The 22083-nt window shown below is 41.4% G+C and overlaps 1 long non-coding RNA gene across 1 annotated transcript; it reads left to right on the plus strand.

The window, feature by feature from the left end:
* Window positions 10331–20989, plus strand: LOC106506895. Its single transcript, XR_001302542.2, has 3 exons — window positions 10331–11543; window positions 14542–14667; window positions 20028–20989. It is a non-coding gene; the product is annotated as an uncharacterized LOC106506895 (long non-coding RNA).

Genomic DNA, 22083 nt, shown 5'->3' on the forward strand with positions numbered 1-22083 from the left:
GGAGCCCTGCTTATTTCCAGGGAGATTTGATGAGTCTTGCAGTGATGGCCACGACAAGGTTATTTTCAAGGTCCAGGTAGTAAAGTTATGTCCACAGACCTCTTTGTCATGATGTGTTTTCCCAGTTCCTATCTAGAGATTATGGGGAACCTCATAACAATCCTACAGGAAATGTGGCTTATAGCCAGGTAAGTGGTTGTAGGCCTTTTGCACCCAATAGGCCATCTGATCTGCAGATATCTAGGTAAGTCAACATGGTTTTCCTACCACAGTGTTAGCCTGTGTTTTTGTTTTGTTTTTTTGCAAATGTCCTGGTAAGTTCTTTCCTATTATTTAGGTACAAGGTTATGTGGCTTTAACTCATTAGAAGCTTCTTATTTTCATATGTGTGAATAATGATGTTTGGTGGGGTTTTTTTGTTTTTTGTTTTTTTGTCTTTTGTGTTTTTAGGGCCGCACCCGTGGCATATGGAGGTTCCCAGGCTAAGGGTCTAATGAGAGCTGTTGCTGCCAGCCTACACCAGAGCAACAGCCACATCAGATCTGAGCCACATCTGCAACCTACACCACAGCTCATGGCAATGCCATATCCTTAACCCACTGAACGAGGACAGGGATCAAACCCACAACCTCATGGTTCCTAGTCGGATTCGTTTTCGCTGCGCCACGACGGGAACTCTAATAATGATGTTTTTAATACTCCGTATTACTTATGGCTTTGACACATAGGCAGTTCAGAAAGTAATGTCATCCAAACAATATCAGTAAGCAGGACATTTGTCTGTGTTCTTGTTCAGAGGTTATATGTTCTATACACATAGTGGTAGATGGATAGGTGAGTATCCAGGTGATTTCTCATATTACCCATCATTGGCCATTCACCTTGACCTTTTTCCAGGCATCCCTTCAAGAGAGAAAGGTATCTCTTATTAGTGTTTAATCTCACATTTCCACAATTATCCCTGTAACACCCATAAGTCTCAAAATCATAGAATCGAACAAGGAATATGAAGGTGTCCCAATGAAATAAGATGTATACCGAACAGATTTTACACAATTTTTCTTCACTTTCAAGGGAAGACATCACAGTGAGTCTGTCACTGGGCATCAACAAGGCACATAGCAGGTATCGAGGTCAGTGATGATTTGGCTGAAACCACAGCACCGGTCATGTGATCTTCATACGTGTAACAAAGTGAGGATGAATGTTCCTCACACTCGGGCTACACTTTTTTGCAGGTATTGTCTTCTGGTCTTTGGGGGTACACAGCTGTGAGATGATGTGACATGAACTCACTATAGGGCTGCTTGTTTTCAACTCTCAATGTAATTATCTGATTATTTACCTTGTTTTCGGCAAGTGTAAGCTAAGTCAATTTGTCCCTAGTAATACTAGCAAGCAGTAGTTTTTCCTGTGTTCCTGGACAGAGACACTGTGTATTTCTCACTTATGGTGGTAGACAGATTGTAAGTGTCCCCAGTAGTTGATCATATTGTTCTAAGTGTATTACTGCCCATGGGAGTATTTGCATGTATCCCTTCAAGGGAGGAAGGTATGTGTTACTAGGGTGTAACCTCAGAGTCCTGCCCATATCCAAGGAATGTTGGTGGGTCCCAACATGATACAGGTGCCAAGGGAATTGGCAGGTGCACAGATGGAATGTGTCATACCCAGCACAGCATCCGCAGTGTGTTTTTCAGGACATGCCAAGAGATCAGGCAGCACACCTCTCTATGGCAGTTGATGAGAGAACATGGCTGGCATTGGGGCCTAAACCACACCACCATCAGGGCTTCCTGTATGTAGGTAAGTTATGACCAACATCACCGCTGCTTGTTACTGTGACTTCGTTGCAATTCAGGTAAGAAATGATAGTGTGTTTATTCTAGAGACCATGAGTTTTCACTTTTTATATTTAGGTAAAAGTGATATTTAATGCTCAGTATGCTCAGGGGTTGCAGGTATTTAAATATTTATTGTGGTTTTTCCCACCAGTGCCCATATAATTTTTACAGGTGTCCAGTCAAGACATGATGGTTGCCTAACATTGCTGATGACTTTGGATTCCTGCAATTTCCAGGTGGAGTTTATGAGTCTCCTACCAGTGAAGTGACCAATGTTATTTGGAGGAGTCGTGGTAGGAAAAGTTGTGCTCTAATGCATTTAATGACACCTCTTTCAGGTCTCCTTTCAGGAGACGTCAGTGAACCAGCATGGCTGGTATGCAGGTGATGTGCCAATAAACCAAAGCCCAGGCTTCCTGATCTCCAGGTAGCCAGGTCAGTGACACTGCTGTCCCTCACGCTCGTTACCATGATTTGCTTGCACGTGGTCAAATAGGAAATAATGGAACCCATACCAGTTCTAGAAACCAGGAGTTTTCATTTATTATATATCCTTTATCTTTTTTGAGCACACCCAAGACATGTGGAAGTTCTGGGGCCAGGGATCAAATCTGAGCCACAGCCGTGACCTACACCATAGCTTCAGCAACACTGATCTTAACTCACTATGCTAGGCCAGGGATCGAACCACTCCTACCACAGAGACAAGTCAGATCATTAACCTATTTTGCCACAGTGGGAACTCCTTGTTTATTATATTTCAAAGTTCTAGTCTGTCTTTATGAGTGTTGAGTGATTTCACCTAACTGGGTAATTAGTGTGATGTTTCCAGCCATGGTAGTGACCATGGGAAATTTCGCACGTGTCCCATTAAAGAATAACGGCTTAGCTAAGAATATTCCTGACTTGGATTACTGCCAGCATTCAGTTAGAGTTGATGTTCTCATGATGATGAAAGCAATGAATGTTCTTTGCAGGTGTCCTTGTAGAACGAGTTTTGTCTTTTTACACACACATCATGTGTTTTTCATGTTCCTGTCAAGAGGTTTTGGTGAACCTGACCATGGTTGTCATCAGACACATTTCTGGTGTCCAGGTAAGTGATGATAGGCACCTTTACCACATCACAGACTGTCCAGTCTTCATATGCTTAGATGAGGGATATTTGTTCCTGTTGCCATGGCATTTGGAGGTACAGGTTTTCAGGAAAGAAAAGATAGTGTTTCACCAATTCTAGAAACCGTGTTATCCTCCTGTTGTGTATTTTAGAAAAAACTTATATTTGACTGTGTAATTGTTGAGAGACTTGCAGGTATCCATGTAATGCTCTTAGAGCTGGGGGTCACAGTAGTAACCATGGTTTTCTTCTGCAAGTGAGTGTTCAGGAGATAATGGAGTATCTAACAATGGCCTTGACCTTGGAGTTACCACAAGATTGCAGGTGGATTTGATGATTTCTGTAAGAGTGGTAGTGACAGGATTAGCTTCAGGGTCCAGGTATTGCAAGCGTGTCCGTAGACACATTTGTCACAGTATGTTCTCCAAGTTCCTGCCTAGAGGTCATGGTGGACCTCATACTGATGAGGGGATATGGCTTATATCTAGGTGAGTGATGATGTGAGCCTTTTGCAGGAGACAGACCATCTGATCTTCAGGTAGGTGTGCGTAGTGCTCCTAACTGTTGTGTTGCCATGCTTTTTTTGCAGATATTCAGAAAAGAAATGATCTTGTCCCAGACAATGCTGGTAAGCATTAGCCCCTATGATTTTAGAGTTTTAAGTATAACGTGTGCTTTTCCTTAGTAGTGAGGGAGGGATATGTAGGTATCTGGGTCATTTATCATCTTGTTCATCACTTTTTTGTTTAACCATGGCTTTTTGCAGTTATCTTGTCAAAGACAGGATTGTGTCTCTAACTGGAGTGTTAATCTTTGAACTTTTGCAAGTTTCCAGGTAGATTTGGTAGGCCCCATAAATTTGATGGAATTTTGCTGGGTGTTCAGGTAATACCTGTATTCCTAGTTCATTATTTATCATCAGTCTTTATAACCTCCAATCAAGAGGGGATAGTGGGCCTTCATCATATCATCTCTTTAACTAGACACTTGCAAAATGCAAAATGAAATCTTATTATTAGTTCAGCCAGCATGTCTTGGTGTTTTTGCAGATATATACTCAAGGGAAGATGAGTCTCTGTCCAAAGTCTTGACCCTGGGTGTTTTTGTTTTGTTTTTGTTTTTTGCACGTATCCCCTTATGGTTCCCTTTGAGTTTGTACTGCTCATAGGATTTTCAAGTGTCTAGATTGTAGAATTGCCCTTAAATGCTGTTGTCTCTTTGGTGGTTGTACATTCCAATTAAGAGATTAAGAACCTCCATATGGTTTTGAAGGCAGAATTTTGCTTGCCTCCAAGTAGAAGATGATGATGTTTGTGCCAAAGTTAGAGCTCATGAGATTTTGCAGATATCCAGACAGGCAAAGCCAACAGTGACCATGTTTATTTGCAAGTATCCTTTAAGTTGCGTTGACTAACTACCACAGTGATCAGGGGAATTTCACAGATATCCTGTCACACTATGAAGATGTCTCTAACTAATGTGTTTTCCTGAAATTTGCAGGCAAGACTTGATGATGTTCCTAATGAAGATAATGACCTTGGGATTTTACAGATGTCAAGGCACAAGATATGACATGCTCCTACTGTGATCTTGATCCTGGGCCTTTATAGGCCTTCTGGGAAGGGGTGATATTTGTCTGATTACATTAGTCGTCAAAGGTTTTTGCTGGTGAGCAGGCAGAAAATGATTGTATCTTCAGTGCTGCCCTTTGAATTTTGCTTACAGCCAGGTAGGTTGATCTGTCCTTTACCATGCCACTGGCCTTGGGATTTTTCAGTTGTTCAGGAAAGGAGTGATATATCCTCAACCATGTTAGTTACCTTGGGATTTTTGCAAATATCCAGACAAGTGATCATGTGTCCACAACTGTATTATTTGTCCTCACATTTTTTAGGTAATCTGGGAAGAGATGATGGTGTTTGTAACAACACTAATTACCACAGGATTTTGCAGATACCCCAATTAAGAGATGGTGGCATGTCTAGCAACATTGGTATCCATGGAGCTGAAAGAAAAATGAAATACTTTTTTGTGTTCACTCTGTGTTTTGTTAAAAGAATTTTGACATTCAGTGATGGTTAAATAGTATTCACAATCCCATTTTCTTATATCTATTTCTTTATTTGTTCAATTTCTCCCCATAATAACATTTGTGCCAGGAATCTTAGGCCCACATGTATGAAATATTTTAATACCTCAGAGCAATCAATACAGCTATACTTCATGTAAAATGTGGTTATTCCTAAAGAAAATTAAGCTGTAGATTCAATTTTTAGTTAAAGGATTAGGGGAAACCAAGGAGGAGGAATGTTGGTGTATATACTGTGGATGAAAACATCTGTCATCTCAGCCTGTATGAAAAAAAATATTAGAGGATGTGTTAGTAAAAAATCTGTGAAACATGATAAAGATTCATAAGGGGCTTGAATAGCTCTTATCTCATTATTCAGTCATTGAGTTATTGTTTAGATTATACCAAGAAAGCATAGACAATAAGGAGTTCCCTGGTGGCTCAATGGGTTAAGGATCCAGCCTTGTCACTGCTGTGGCCTAGGTTACTCCTTTGGCGCAGGTTGGACCCCTAGCCCAGGAACTTCTGCATGATGGGGGCATGGCAAAAAAAAAGACATGGACAGTGAGGGCTTAGTAAGAATGGGATAATCACCTGGTCCATGAATGAGAGAGCCCTGAGTGCACAGAGGTTAATCAAAGTAACACAATTGTCCAGTTACCAAGCCCTCTTTCTACTATCCTGCTTTCTTTGTTTGAAAGCCTAAGACTAATCAAAAAGCAGTAAAGCCAGTGCTCAAGTGCTTGTTGGAATTAGCATATTGAAGTAAATGCACTTCCCATTGGCCACGCTCTTTATCATGTGCTTTGCTTTCTTGCTCCAATATTCAATGTAAAACTCTCCCAAAGAAAGCTCTGGGTCTCAGTCCTAACCCCCAGTTCCCACTGTCTCCACTGAAAGGAAGCAACCTAGTCTGAATCTCAGTTCAGCCAAGGGGGATCCCTATGGACTTCCAGTCTCCTCTGATATTCATCTGGGATCCATTTACAACCATTGTTCACCGAGTATGAAATCACTGGCCTGCATTTCAACACCACTGAGCATGGGTCAGCCCAGTATCCACTAAGTGTAATTCCCTAGGGAGAGAGAAGGAAAGGGGTTTACCTGCATTAGTGAATGAGGATAATGATAGAAGAGGAAAATTAAAGAAACGAGGATGGAAAAACACTTTGGACAAGGTGCAGTCCCCACAGGCCATGCACATAATAAGTACTCAGTAAAAGTTTATTGAAGTAAACGAATGCTTCTTGTGTAGTTGGGTTGATTATGGACTGGCACATGCTACTGCTATTTATCCTTCTCGTGTATAAAGGCAGGAGAACTTAGAGACAGGAAAACTTAGAACTTCATTTCCCAGCCTTCCACTATCCGATGTCTTGACTTAAAGAAGAATGCAACTTCTTGGCTTAAAGAAGAGTTGTGAGTTTGTTTTATTCAAGGACCTTACTGAGGGCTGTAACGCAGGAGACAGCCTCTCATTAGCTCTGAAAGAAGTAGTACTCAGAAGACGTAGGGGAGAAACCAGCTTATAGATGACTTTTTGGCTAGGGGGTACATGCAGTCGGGCACGCATCTCAGTAAAAGCTTACTGCTGATCACGATGAACAGATACATCAAGTTAATGAGTTTAGTGTTTTTCTGTGTGGGGGACGATGCAAGGATCTGGGTTCATCAAAATTCTTCCTGACATACACACCTCTAACTAAGAGGTCATCTTGTCCAAAGCAGAGTCCCTCATCATGTTTTTCACCCTAAATTCCTATCAGCCACCGCCGTGGCTGTTGACATAATCTTCATAGAACTGGGTGGTGAGCAACACTTTTTCTTCTTCTGTATTTACAGTTTTAACAGTATGTGTGTGTGTGTGACTTTTATTGGGACTGAGTCATGGGTAGAAAGATAGAGAGTGGACATCCTTTATTTTTTTCTTTTTTTCAGCTGCACCCTTGGCATGTGGAAGTTCCCAGGCCAGGGATCAAATCCAAGCTGCAGCTGTGACCTACGCCACAGCCACAGCAACACCGGATTCTTAACCCATTGTGCCAGGCCAGAGATTGAATTGGCTCCTCCACAGAGACAAGCTGGATCATTAACCTGCTGTGCCACAGTGGGAAATCCTGTACATCCATTTTACTGGCGTGGATTTGTGGCAGGGGTACCATGGTTCTGGATGGATGTGTTTAAGGAGCGTTGAATTCATTAAATAGGCAAAGCCAAGCTGGAGATGTAGCTTAGGATTGAATATACTATTCAAGGAAACATTCTTTCATTTCTCCATTTTGAAATTTTAATGTTTTCAAAATCGTCCCTCCCCCAACCCTCTCCCCCTAGGCAACCTGCAATATTGTCAAAGGGATAAAAGAGGTGGCAAAAGAAAGAGAAAGCCAACCACTCTACCACCGCTGAGACACATGAGCGCTTACAGTTCTCCTCTTCTTTGTGGGTCATTATCCATATTCATACGTATTACATAGGTACTGTAAGGTCAAGATCATTTTGTATTCTACTGTCTTTCTTTTAAAATTATATTATTGTATTACATATACATATTTCAGTATATGGAAAAATGCAAAGATAATAAGGGAATGTATGTATTAATCCTTCTATTCAATAGTAAGTGACTGTGGTTGTGGGTAGAGTTGCACACTCCGGGGATCAATAGTGAAGACGCTAGATCAAGTCCATACCCTAAGGAAGAATATATTCTCTAATGGGTTATAACTGCAGTGGTCCACACAGCCTGGTGTCATTATTTCATTGTCCCAGCCTCATCATTAATAGCGCTCACTCTCAAAGGCACCTTACTCTGGATGGGACATTACTTGGTCACCTTGTAGATAAGTGAAGACATACCTTCACCGCAAGATAAGAAGTGCTACAAAATATCACAAGGTAAGGTGACAGTCATCGGGAAAGGGACTTCTTCAGTTTGGTCACAAAAATTCTCTAAGGAAAGCAAAGGTCAGTGACATGAAGGAGCCAATGCAGGGGTGATCGAAGGGTAAGCGTTGCGGGAATAGCAGGAGAGTAGGCGTGTCCAGGGGGTGGAAAGGCATGGAGTGTAGTTGATGAAGGAAAGAGTGGTCCAGTGGTGGACAGAGGCTACATTTGACAAGGCTTTGTTTGTCGTGGGGAGAAGCTTGGCTTTCATTTGAAATGCAACGGGAAATCTTCGAAGGAGAGCAAAGTAACCTAATTTGTAGGCCTGTGCCCACTTTAGTCAAATCTATAGAGCTGTAAATATCTGATGAGGCATCTTATATTTAAAATACATTGATTTCTTCTGTGCCTAGTGGCCCTATGTTTTGGACATTCCCAGGGCCATTATGGCCTCTGACCAGTCCCCTTACTGTCTGAATCTCTCAGCAGATGCATACTTACCAGCTGGCCTCTTTTCTTTCCTGATTCTCGCTGTGGATTTGGGTTGGTTTCTTATCTGAGCAACATCTGAGGCATGAAACAGATGCATTTCCATTATTCGCCCACATAAGTAGGTGCCCAAGGCTACCCTGGGAAGCAGGACTGTATACTGCACTCCAGCTACCAAGTCTGTCATCTCGAGTGTCAACTTCCCTGGCGTTTAGAGTCCTATTAGGACCTTCCTCCTTTCCTGTGTCACCCTTTAGAACTTCTAGTCTTTTCTCTTTCCCTCAGGACTAGTTAAGACAGATGCTAATGTGTCAGTGAGGTTTTGAAAATAGCATTTTGCATAGCAGTGGTTTGGGCGAATGGTTTTTTCTTCTCGAATGTTTTACAGACATAAATTAAGCTTCCTGGTAAGCTTAGGCCAAAGAGAATGCTTCTGGAGAGAGTTTCCACTTTTCCCTCAAGCTACAGAAGCTCCTTAAGGAGACAGAAGGCCCGGGGGCTAGAGCCTAACTGCCTTTTTCTTGAAAGAGGGTTTAAAATACCTTTAGAACTTTTGTGATGATTTCTCAATAGGAAAAGGGGGGGAAAAAGACATTTCTCAGTGGGAAGAGGAGAAAAAAAAAGCAAAAAAACCTGGCAGGTGTGAGGAAGAAGGAAGGATATGAGACAATAGGCGATCCTTAAAAGCATTCTTTCCATTTCCTTATTCTAATGCAGAAATTCAAACAAAACTTTAGAAGGAACATCTGAAAAAAACCAGTCTCTCTCTGTTCAAAATGCAGAAGTGTCAGCATTCTGCAATAGTGAAATTCATTCCTGGCCGTTTTCATCAAAATCAATGATTCTCAACCAGTTATGTGATCTTGCCCCCCGCCCCCCCCCAGGGACATTTGACGATGTCTGGAGACATTTTCGGTTGTCATGACTCCAGGGGCAGGAAAAGTGATACTGGCATGTAGTGTTGGAGATGAGGGATGCTGTTTGAACATCCTATGCCCATGGCAGCTCCCATCACAAAGAATGATCCAGTGCCAAGGTTGAAGAACTCGGGTCTAAGTCATTACCTTGAGATGCCAGTGATACGGTTGACCTCAGCTTTCCCCTACTCAACTCCCAGCAGGCCCAAGGTGGTGATCTTTCTCACTGCTTGCTCTAGGGTACCTTCAATAGACCGGGGAACTCAATCTGTGCACAGTCTAAACCTGGACATGTTCCTAGCTCTGACACTGTGGATGTTCTCAGGAGGTACTGGCGATGCTTTTATTTTGAAGTGATCCAGGCTTCTTTTAATTAGGAAGACATATGCACATTTATGCTCAGCTCTGTCAGCCAGTTCATATCATTTGAGGAGAAACAAAGTCAAATACCAGACCAAAGATCCCTCTGATAAAAGTCCACAGCAAATAGTGTTAACTTTTCTGTGCTAACATCGAAAAAGAGGAAACTTCCTGTTTTTTTGATCCTTGGTCACAATCATCTGTTGACCTACTGCTGGCATCTACCTAAATAATCATGTGCTGGCTTCAGTAGAAAATGTAGTCCAGGAGTTCCCTGATGGCCTAGTGGTTAAGGACCTGGCATTGTCAGTACTGTGTCTCAGGTTGCTGCTGTGGTGCGGGTTCGTTCCCTGGCCCAAGAACTTCTGTATGTCATGGATACACCAAAAAGAAAGAAAGAAAGGGAAAGAAAAGGGAAGGAAGAAAGAAAACATAGTCCAGGGGTTTCTGTTTGTGGCTCAGCAGTAACGAACCCAAATAGTATCCATGAGGATGCGGGTTCCATCCCTGGACTTGCTCAGTGGGTTAGGATCCAGTGCTGCCATAAGCTATGGTGTAGGTCTCAGTTGAGGCTCCAGTCTGGCGTGGCTGTGGCTGTGGCAGAGGCCAGCAGCTTCAGCTCTGATTCGACACCTAGCCTGGGAACTTCCACATGCTGCATGCAGGTGTGGCCCTAAAAAGTGGGGGAAAAAAACACAAAAAACAAAATAACAAAATGCAGTCCAGGAGAGAAAGGAGGCACAATGAAGAAAGATAAGAGTCACAACTTCAACTCTAGGAACAAGGCTCTCCCCTTTTTTATTTACCACATGTTACCATGAAACAAAAATATTGAGATGATAATGTCAATCAGAATTACATCCAAGTTCAGAAAAATCTAGGAACTATCCCTATTTATATTTCTCATCTCACTACAGTCAAGATTTAATACACTACCTAAAATCCAAAGACAACTAGAGCAAAATTCCAGTCAGTGAAGCAAAGAGACGGGTGATGAAAGAGCTCTCTGAGACAGCACATAGAGGAGCGGTTTTCGCCGCAGCGGGAGCTCCTAGTTAAGTATCAGTAGGGTTTTTCTTCTCCAAAACTTGTTCATATGCAATATTTGAAGAGTCATTAAGACCCAGCAGAAAATTCAGTGGTCCTGAGTTTAGGTCTTTTGCTGACTAGTTTCCCCTTGATGATGTCACCTAACCAACTCCTGCACATCTACTTTCAAAAAAATGCCTATACAGCTCACTTCCCACAGTTGATGAGGTGATCGTATATATGAGAGTACTTTCAAAACTGTGAAGTGCTAAACAAATGTAAGACCTATAAATCTGTGTGCTGCCCTAGGCTGGATTTCAGAGTTCCTGCCTTATAAATGGATGACAATGAACACAGTTGCCTCCAAGTAGGAGAAACAGGTTAAGTGCTCTTGATCCAGGTCTAAGGTTCCTTTTCTTTGTACTGTTGACCCTTGAACAATGTCGGTTTGAACTACATGGATCCACTTGCACACATTTTTTTTTTCAATAGTAAATACTGTAGTACTGCACGATCTGTGTGCAGTTGATTAGTTGATCAAATCCGCCGACACGGAATGGCCAATGTAGAAGAAGTGTGCATGTGGAGAGCAGACTCTAAGTTATGTGTGGATTTTCAGTTCTCCAGAAGGTTGGTGCCCTTAACCCCTGCTCTGTTGAAGGATCAACTGTATTTCATGAATTTTGTATCAAGAGACTGTTAGTGAATGTTAAAATTCCTCCATCTTTTATCAGGGTGCTTTGAGTTCTCAGTAAAAGAAACCCTGACTCACACAGATTGAACAAGAGACTATTTTGTCTGACAAACACCATGTCCAGAAGTCAACCAGTTGACAGGTAATTGACAGCTTGATAATGTCAAAGACAAGCTTTCTGAGTCTCCTTTCCACTGTCCTCAGCACCAGCTTTGCTGAGGTTTCCTCATGGTCGCTAAAGGGCTGCTGGAAGAAATCACATCTAGCTTCTTCGATCACTTCAGAAGAAAGGGGAGAGAGAGCGGAGATACAGGCATTTCACTTGCACAGGCTTGTGCAATTTACTGAAAACATGTGCTGAGGGCGTACTGAACTAATGGTGGTGTCAGCTCAGGAGCTCAGATAAGGATGTCAAAACAAAGTCAAAGATTGTTAGGAAGGAGGAAAGGAGAAACAGACAAGAAATTCCTATTTTTCAAGACAGCACCACAGGAGAAAATCTAGCACCTCGTGCATTTCCACAGACCTGTGAACTGTTTAATGTTCAGATTTGCAAACCTGATAATTGGGCATGAGTAAAATCTCCTAACACTTCGCTCTACCATCTGTTGCTGACATAACAATTTTACATAATATGAAAAATGCCAGATGGAAGCTACACTTTAACTATGTCCAAGATGTTTTATGTTCACAACATACATGGAATAGAAGGAATTCGCTTTGTTCCATACACTCTTGAGCTCATAATTCTCCAGTTATCATTCTGGCCATTGATGGAGAAGGACAACTCCACAGCTTCCTCACCACTGTGCTGCCATGCTGTTTGGAGAGCTGCATGCACTGGTGGCCCTGGAGTTTCTATGTAGGACCGAGTTAGAAGGAACAATTTGTTTAGAACTGAGGGCTGGGAAGGGGAAGGCACACATATTTGAAATTGGGTTTGGACAGCCAAGACATAATTTTTAGCTTAGAATGTATATTATGGCACATAAGAATAGTAAAGTTTTCTAAAGACGTTTTTATTTTTACTGTATGTAAGATTGAGAAACTATCAGTTGTCCAGGTCACAGCATAAGAAGTCAAGGTCCAGCTGTTGTTTCGGAGCAGAGGTGATGGCAGATGTTTCAGGGGAAGTAAAATTCCTCCCATAAACTTTCTACATGCAGGAAGAAACTTATAAAGTACAGGCAACCATTTCCCCATTTTTGTTATAAAATGCTTCAAACACATATTAATCTGAGTGTTATAGCAGCCGTCCAGTCATGTGCTCAACATTTGAGTCTTTTCAGATGTTAACATTTTGTCATTCTCCATCTCCACCTTTTTATTTATTCCCTTTCTTGCTAGAGCGATTACCCCATCCGGTATCAATCTTTTGCATATTTTATACTATTACCGTATGTGTATATATCCATAATACAACCATAATTTTGAACATGGCATCATATGGGGTGTTAATCAGCCTTTTCTTTTCATTGTTTTGATGAGTTTTACCCTTGTTGCTCCAGTTCTCTGTTTTGAACTGCTCTATCATATTCTGTTACTGAAAATAGTACGGTTTTCTTGCCTGTTCTATTGAGCTTCCCCTTGCACAGGTCAGAGACCTTCTCTAGGTTGTAGATCTACAAAGGGAGAGTGAGAAACTGATTTATCAAGTAGCATTTGTACCAACAATGTATGAGAAGTCCCTTTTCCTCATTTTTGCCAATCTATTGGCTATGAGATTGCATTTTCCTGAAATCTAGAGAAATAGCGCAACTTTTCATTTATTTGATTTTCAGATTTCCTCCTCTGATAATTTGCATCTTGATATATTTTGCCCTTTTGAGGATATATGTCTTTTTCTTGCTGAATTATAACATTTTTTACATCTTTTAGATGCTAATATTTACTAATTATATGCGCTCACATATCTTCTTCCTGTCTATGACTTGTCTTTTAATTTTTGTTTAAGGTATTTTTTTGGTTGTATTTGGGTATATAAGTTTCATGTAGTTGCATTTGTCTACCTTTTCCTTAATGAAGGGTTTGGTTTTCTTCTGCTTGTCTCTGGAATCCTTAAGACTGATTCAAGGTCACAAAGAGATTTTTCCTTTATTCTCTTCCAGAACTATATCTTTTTAACAAGTCTTGATATCTGGTAGAGCAAGCTCTCTGGCTGTGTCTTAGCTATCGTGATGGTCAATTTTAGGCATCCATTTGACTGGGCCATGGGGTGCCCCGATTAATCATTATTCCTTGGTATGTGTGTGAGGGTGTTTCTGGATGAGGTTAGCATCTGAATGGGTGAACTCAGTCAAGTAGATTGCCCTCTCCAGTGTGGGTGGGCCTCATCTAATCCATTGAGGGCCTAAAAAGCAGAGGAAGGGAGAACTTGTTCCCTTCCTGCCTGCATGATTGAGTTAAGACTTGCATCTTCTTCTTTCCTTAGACTAGGATTTATGCCATTGGCTCCCCTGGTTCTCAGGACTGTAATTAAACCACCAGCTCTCCTGGGCCTCCAGCCTGCAGACAGCAGATGGTGTGACACAGCCTCCATAATCGCATGAACCAGTTCCCAACTCCCCATAATAAATCTCCTTTGTATCCCATTGCTTCCGTTTTGCTGGAGGATTCTATTATGGTCTCTTTTCCATCCTGTACAAGTATTAGGCTCGGCTTGTCAAATTCCACGGAAAACTCTGCTGGGATTTTCATTTTAATTCCATGCCATTAATAGATTAATATGGGGACAGATGTCATCTTCCTGACCTTTTCTTTTCTTCCGTGAACGTCCTATGTCTCTGCATATATTCAGATCATCTTTTACATTGTTCAGTGCTATTTTGTAATTTTCTCCATAAAAGGTTTTTCATATCTTGTACAAATTTATTCTTAGGTATGTTGTAGTTTTTGTAGCTATGAAAGATGAGAACTCTTTCCGAAAGCATTTTCTAACTGGCTATTATTACTATGTGTAGGAATGCGAAAAATGTGAGTGTGCTGGTTTTGTATCCAGCCCATTGCCAAACTTTGTTATCAGTCTGAAAGTTTTAGATTCTCTTGAATTTTCTATGGAGATAATCATATTCTTTACGAATAAGGATGGTTTTATCTCCTTTTTAAATATTCTTAGACCTCTTCTTTCTTTGCTTATCCAGAACCTCCAACGTAAAATCGACCAGTGGTTTTATTCTTTCAAACCTGATGTCGATGGGAATGATTCCAAAGTTTCTGATGAAGTACAATATCTGCTAAAATGGTTGATAACAGATGTACCTTGTCAGGTAAGGAAAATCCCCTTCTATTGCTGGTCTGCTAGAAGCTTTTATCACAATTACTTCTGTTGAATTCTTTCACTAATTGGGAAAAATAGAGTTTTTATGTTCTAATCTTATGACGTAAAACATTAATAGAATTCTAATAGTTAAAATAAATCATTCCGTGATGGGAGAAACCTTACTGGAAATTATGAGAAAAGATTCTAAACAGAAATATTACTTCTTATACATTAAAATATGTGAGATCTACGTTTCCCATCAGTCCTATTACCAGAGGCAAACGCTATTAACCATTTTAGGGGGTGAGTCTATGCACACACATATAAATACATGTATTTCTTTTTTTCTTTTTTGCTGCACCTGCAGTTTATGGAAGTTCTTGGGCCAGGGATCGAATCGAGCCACAGCTGTGACCCACTCCACAGCTGTGGCAATGCCAGATCCTTAACCCACTCTGATACAGTGGGAACTCTTAAATGTATTTCTATACTTATGTTCTTTGCTTTTCAAATATATGCACTTTTGAATAATGTGAGCCCAATATAAATATTGTTTTTTTCCAGCAGCTGTATAATACTTCACCATATTGCCATTCTCTAATGACCCTTTCCCTATTAACATATATTTCCAGCTTGTTTCCTTGTATCCTGAACCAGCATATAATTAGGATGGATTTCTAGAAATTGATTATTGAAATAGAAGATAAGCATGTTTTTTAAATTTTATTTAATTTTAAGAGATACTTTCGGAGTTCCCATTGTGACTCAGTGGGTTACAAACTTGACTAGTATCCATGAGGATGTGTGTTCAGTCCCTGGTCTCGCTCAGTGGATTAAGGATCTGGCATTGCCACAAGCTATGGTGTAGGTCACAGATGTGGCTCACAACTGGCATTGCTGTGGCTCTGTGGGCCAGCAGCTACAGCTCTGATTCAACCTCCAGCCTGGGAATTTTCATATGCCACAGGAGCAGCCCTAAAAAGCAAAAAAAAAACGAAAGAAAGAAAGAAAGACAGAGAGATACTTTTAACTAGTCCTTCATCAGTGAATTTCAAGTCTGACCCATGAACTGTTACTTAATGGTCTGTGATTAGTTCAGGACTTGAGAGCATGTATTTAGAAATGTTGATCATAATTTGATATTTCCATTATTTCATGATATCCAAAAGTGATTTTATATTTTATAAAAGTATTGGATTAAAAATGTGACTATTTTAAAATAATAATAGTACTAATGCTAAAACAAAAAGAATTATTTTTGTTTTAGCATTAGTACAAATTTGGATTAAGTGAAACCAAAAGTTTTTATTTTGAAAATAAATTTAACTTAGGAAAAATTTCTTGTGAGAAATATGAGGGATAAGTATAAAAATTGTTATAACTTTTTAAATATTTTATTGGGGAAAATATATGTGTATTTAGGGCTGGATGTGGTGTGATCCATAGTATAATCTGTTCTTATCAGGATAAAGAATAAAAGAACCTTATTTTTCACCACAAACAGTTCAGCAAACACTGGTCCCATGAGCAGTCATTAAGAGTTTCCATTTTCTTTTCTAAATCCTTGCCACTAATTTAAATTGTCAAAGATTAAAATGTCTTTTAATCTGTTGGTTATAAACACTCTCGTTGTTTCAAGGTGAATTTTCCTGATTACTAGTGATGTTCATATCATTAATTGGCTATGTGGGCTTCTTCTTGCTACTTAGATGGTTTGTGCTAGTGTTACTGGTTTGGAGGTTCTTTTTTGTTGGTATCTATGGATTTCACATTCTTGAGTTGCTCTATTATTTTAGAAGTGTTTTTGTTATAATATATCCAAGAGTCCTATGTATTCAGAGTGTGAGGAATTGTCCTCTCCAGGCTTCATTGTAGTTTCTTACTGGGCATTGCTCATTAAATGAACCCCTAGAGATTTTTGTATAGCTGTCTTTTTCTGGACTCTCTTATTTGTGATAACTCTTTTTAGGGAAGACAATTTTCTTTTTGTATACCTCTTCTTTCACATTCTTTCCTCACCATGTTTAGTGCCATAGTTAATGGACATGACCTTATGGACAATTTCAGTTTCTCTTGGTAGCCCACATCACAGTCCATAGTCCGTTAATCTGGCATCATAGTCTAAATGATGGTCTGGAAAAAGATTGAAAATATAAAAATGCCATTCATTAAGCAGAGATTATTTAAAACAGGGAATGTTTGGGATCGCCGTGAGGTCAGTCTCTGATGTCAGGACTGTCAACTCTCTCAAACAGTACCATTCCAGCCTCTTCAGAGGCTTCTAGATTTGGCTGTTTCTGTCCTCTCTCCCTGAATTGTCTCCACTCACCACTTCACATCCTTTCCCTGAGGCCAAATAGCAGGTCCAATGAAGTCCTGAAATCCAGCCATCTAGGGAAGGTGGGGGTGCGGGGAGCAGGGATAATTGCAGTCCGCCCTGGGAAGTTGAATGTGTACAGCAGGGGAATGGCTGTTCACAGATTTGTAAACAGCTGCTGGGTGGCGAGCTGACAGAGGGCAAACTGTGCACATGGAAATAAATGAAGAGCGTCAGGAGATCACATGTCAGTGTCGACAGCTGGGTGATGAGGCTAGCTGACACTGCCTGCTGGAGCACAGCTGTCAGGGAAAGGGAGAGGCATGAGTCCAGGACACGAGCCATGCCAGCCCAACAGGTTTTCACCAGGACAGAGAAAAGCCCAGAAGCTCAGAGACACAATTGGGTCTTGGCCAGGAATATGCGATCATGCTTCATGCCCAAAATGAAATACCAGCAACTGTTTTTCTCTCTCTACTAAAAAAACTCTTCCTCGCATGTCTTAATGAACTAAAACTTAGGGTCTTGAGGCAGCTGCTCTAGCCACACTAGACATAAAGCCTCTAGCCAGGGCCATTGGCCTGAGCTCTGAGATGACCAAGGGTCAAAAAGTCCCGTACCTCCTGAGGACCCGGGGGATTCCAATCAAGACAGGCTGTTGGATAAAACGTAAGAAATTATGCCAGGAGTTCCCGTCATGGTGCAGCGGAAACGAATCTGACTAGGAACCATAAGGATGTGGGTTTGATCCCTGGCCTCGCTCAGTGGGCTAAGGATCCAGCGTTGCGGTGAGCTGTGGTGTAGGTCGCAGATGCAGCTTGGATCTGGTGTTGCTGTGGCTGTGGTGTAGGCCGGCAGAAACAGCTCCGATTAGACCCCTAGCCTGGGAACTTCCATATGCCATGGGTGCGGCCCTAAAAAAAGACACACAAAAATAGTTATGCCAGATGGAGTTCCCATTGTGGCGCAGCAGAAACAAATCTGACTAGCATTCATGAGGATACCAGGTTCGATCCCTGGCCTCGCTCAGTGGGTTAAGAATCCAGCATTGCTATGAATTGTGGTGTAGGTCATAGACGTGGCTCAGACCCCACATTGCTGTGGTTGTGATGTAGGCCGGCAACAATTCGACCCCTAGTCTGGAAACTTCCATATGCCTCAGGTGTGGCCCTAAAGACAAAAAAAAAAAAAGTTTGTCAGAGACATGGAGGACATAGGTCAGGGACAAGCATGGACCCAGCATTCAACCAACATGGCAAAGATTGAGGAAATCGCTGCCCAGGACCCAGTACTGGTGAGCAGTATACAAAGTGACAATCACCTGGCAAGTCTGGGAGGCATATTAGTCGACTGGAAAAAATGACTCAGGAGCCAGTGTCACACAATCAATCCACAGGCTACTTTTTGGAGGCCCGAAGTCCTGTCACCATGGAAATATCTTTGTGCTTTAAGTGTGCTCATTTCTGAACCCAGCATCTGATGAATAAGGTGTAGTTTCTCTTTATGAGGCTGTGAGTGTTTTTTTCTTTTTGTCTTTTGTCTTTTTAGGGCTGCACCTGCGGCATATGGAGGTTCCCAGGCTAGGGGTCTAATCGGAGCTGTAGCTGCCGGCCTATTCCACAGCCGCGCCAGATCCGAGCCGCATCTGCAACCTACACCACAGTTCATGTCAATGCTCAATCAACCCACTGAGCGAGGCGAGGGATCAAACCTGCAACCTCATGGTTCCTAATCGGATTCGTTAACCACTGAGCCACAACAGGAACTGCCTATGAGGCTTATACTTAAGTTGGACATAAAAATTGTATATCATTCTGATATTTAAAAATTGTTTTTCTTAAAATTTTTTGGCTATGCCCACAGCATGCGGAAGATCCCAGGCCAGGGATCAAACCCATGTCTCAGCAGTGACAATGCCTGATCCTTAACCCAGTGTGCCACCAGGGAACTCTTCATTTTGATATTTTGACAAGTGTCTGCTTGTTCATTCATTTAATAAAAATGCTCATTATTGATAGAAGACTAGAGAAACAGGCGTTCTCATATGGAACCTGTGAGAAAGTAAACTGAGGCCTTTCCAGAGAGTGATGTGGTGCCCAGGCTCACACCCTTCAAATGTACAAACCCTTTGATCTAATAACTCCACATCTGTGAACTTAAGGAAATGATCATGCGTATGCATCAGAGTACAAGTGCAAAGATGTTCGATGCTGTATCACAGCAAATCAGGAAACCAGACATGGGTATGCTCTGTGCCACCCAGCTCAGCCCCTTGACCTTAGCGCACCTGTGATGAACACTTCCATGCGTGATCCCAGCCTCCTGCCCCAGGCTCACCAAGGCTTTTTGGCTTCAGGGCTTTTCTTGGATGCCTCAGAAGACCATTTTGCTTGCGCCAGACATAGCCGAAAACGGTGAGATGGTTAACACTCTCAGGGAACAACCCTCCCCCAGTGGGAGAAAGATCTGGGCAATGAATGCCCAGCTTCTCCTTTCTTCAGCAAGACCACTTCAGGGACTATTCTTTACGAGTCCTGATTAGGACCCCATGGGATTGAGCTCCACCTGCCCACGGTGATTACAGCTCACTAACGCACCTTTTGGGATTTGCTCCTTTCCCTGACCCACTCTCCCCACCCCTTCGCTTCTGCTTCCTGGGGTCTCCTCTGAAGTAAATTACCTGCACCCAAATCCTTGCCTCAGACTCTGCTTTCCGGAAACTCAAATCAAGAGTCAGCCTAGATGGGGAAGGGAAGGACTGGGAGTTTGGGATTAGTGGAGGCAAATTATTATGTTTAGGATAGATAAACCACAGGGTACTACTGTATAGCACAGGGAACTAAATTCAATTCCTGTGATAAACCATAATGGAAAAGAATATGAAAAAGTATATATATATGTATAACTGAGTCACTTTGCTGTTTAGCAGAAATTAATACAACAGTGTAAATCAACTATACTTGAAAAAAAATTTTTTTAAAAGGAAGACAAAAAAAGGTCAATCTAAACATCAAAAATAAGGGTTGAATTAACTGTGGCATATTATGCAGGCATCAAAATTACCTTGGACCCAAGGAAGAAGAAAATCATTTGACCATGCAAAGACTCGTACATGAATGCTCATGGCAGATTTTATTTGTTACAGCCCCAAAGCGAAGACAATCCAACATCCATTAGCATGTGAGTGGCAAAACAAATTGTGGTCTCTCTGTACGATGGAATACTATTCAGCAATAAAAAGGATTGAACTATTGATAGACACAACAACATGAAACTTAAATATGCTGAAAGAACCCAAAAAGAGTGCATAGTGTATGATTTTATTTATAGAAAATTCTAGAAAATGCAAACTAATCTGTAGTAACAGAAAACAGACCATTGGTTGCCTGGAGATAGAGGGAGGGTATAGAAAGGGAGGGAAGTGAAGTTACAAAGATGTACAAGGAACCTTTTGCAGGCAATGAATATGTTCCTTATCTTGACTGCAGAGATGGTTTCATTAAATATGTGTGGTTTATTGTATGTCAGTTACACGTCAATAAAGCTGTAAAAGATGAAAAAACGATCTTGGCTAAAAGTAATTAATGACATGAAATTTTTCATATTTTTAGGTTCAAAAAAGGGTAGTTTCCACCACCCCACATCCAGCCAAGTAAGGATTTATTTGCAGTGTGCCAAGCAAGGAGTTCATGCTAAAAGACTCGAACTTTCCAAAAACGTTCAGGCAGGGGTTTTCAAAAAAGTCTAGTTCTTATTTTCTTTTTGCCCACACCCAAGGCAGGTCGAAGTTCCAGGTCCAGGGGATCAAACTTGTACCACAGAAGCATCCCAGGCCACTACCGTGACAATGCTGGATCCTTAACTCCCTGTGCCACCAGGGAACTCCTAGAAAAGGCTAGTTTTAAATTAATATGTACAATGCGGAGTTCCCGTCATGGCGCAGTGGTTAACAAATCCAACTAGGAACCATGAGGTTGCAGGTTCGATCCCTGGCCTTGCTCAGTGGGTTAACGATCCGGCGTTGCCGTGAGCTGTGGTGTAGGTTGCAGATGCGGCTTGGATCCCGCGTTGCTGTGGCTCTGGTGTAGGCCAGCGGCTACAGCTCTGATTAGACCCCTAGCCTGGGAACCTCCATGTGCCACAGAAGCAGCCCAAAGAAATAGCAAAAGGACAAAAAAAAATAAAATAAAATAAAAAGCAAAAAAATAAAAATAAAAATAAAAAAATGTATAAAAAAATATGTACAGTGTGAGCCTAGACACATGCAAAATCATAATGATTGCAATGACAAAGTCCAAAACATTATTAATATTCATTTCAGAGTCTGGGTATTACAGTGATTTTCATTTTTTTCTTTTTGTATATCTGTATCTTCCAAATTTTTATGAGAACATATTCTCCAGTAGGTTAGCATCAGTATGTAAAACACAACACAAGGTGTCTTTATGTTACATGCCAGAAAAATGATAAAAGCTAATGATTTTCAAATTTGGATTTTCTTTTTTCTTTTTTGTTGTCTTCAGAGTTTCATGTCTCAGGGATTCACCCAGGCAGAAAACGAGGGTACACAGGCCAGAGTCTTCACAGCTTCTCTAAGTGGAGCAGCTGTTTTCACTTTACGAATAGATTTGCAAGTCTGAAGAGGGCCAATTACTGAGGCCCAGGACAGTTGTGGAATGCTTTATGGTGAAGACAGGTTAGTGGAAAAGACAGGCTTGACTAGGTAAAGAACAGAAAGTGGGTCATCTAGAAAAGTCTGAGCAAAGACACCAATGGCATCTCTTACTCTCTGCAACGTACTTTTTTCCTAGTCCCATTACTATTGAGTCCTTCACTCATGTCAAAGCTAGTCATTGCAAAATGCCCAGCCTAATTCTAGGTCTACACAAGACCACTCAGGTTGGGCATCTGAAGGACTCAGCTCCAGGGACAAGGGTTGAGGGGGATGGAATGCTAACAAGAGGGGGAGGGGCTTTATTTCTCTCCCCTATCTCCATCAGATCCCCTCTACCTTTGTTTTTCTGCGCGCCAATAATGTTTTCCTAGGATAATAGGAATTTCATTACCCACATGTCTCTGAGACTCTGCCAACCTCCAAATAGGTCA

Source organism: Sus scrofa, chromosome X (assembly GCF_000003025.6).
Source record: "Sus scrofa isolate TJ Tabasco breed Duroc chromosome X, Sscrofa11.1, whole genome shotgun sequence".
In the NCBI taxonomy this organism is placed as follows: Eukaryota; Metazoa; Chordata; class Mammalia; order Artiodactyla; family Suidae; genus Sus; species Sus scrofa.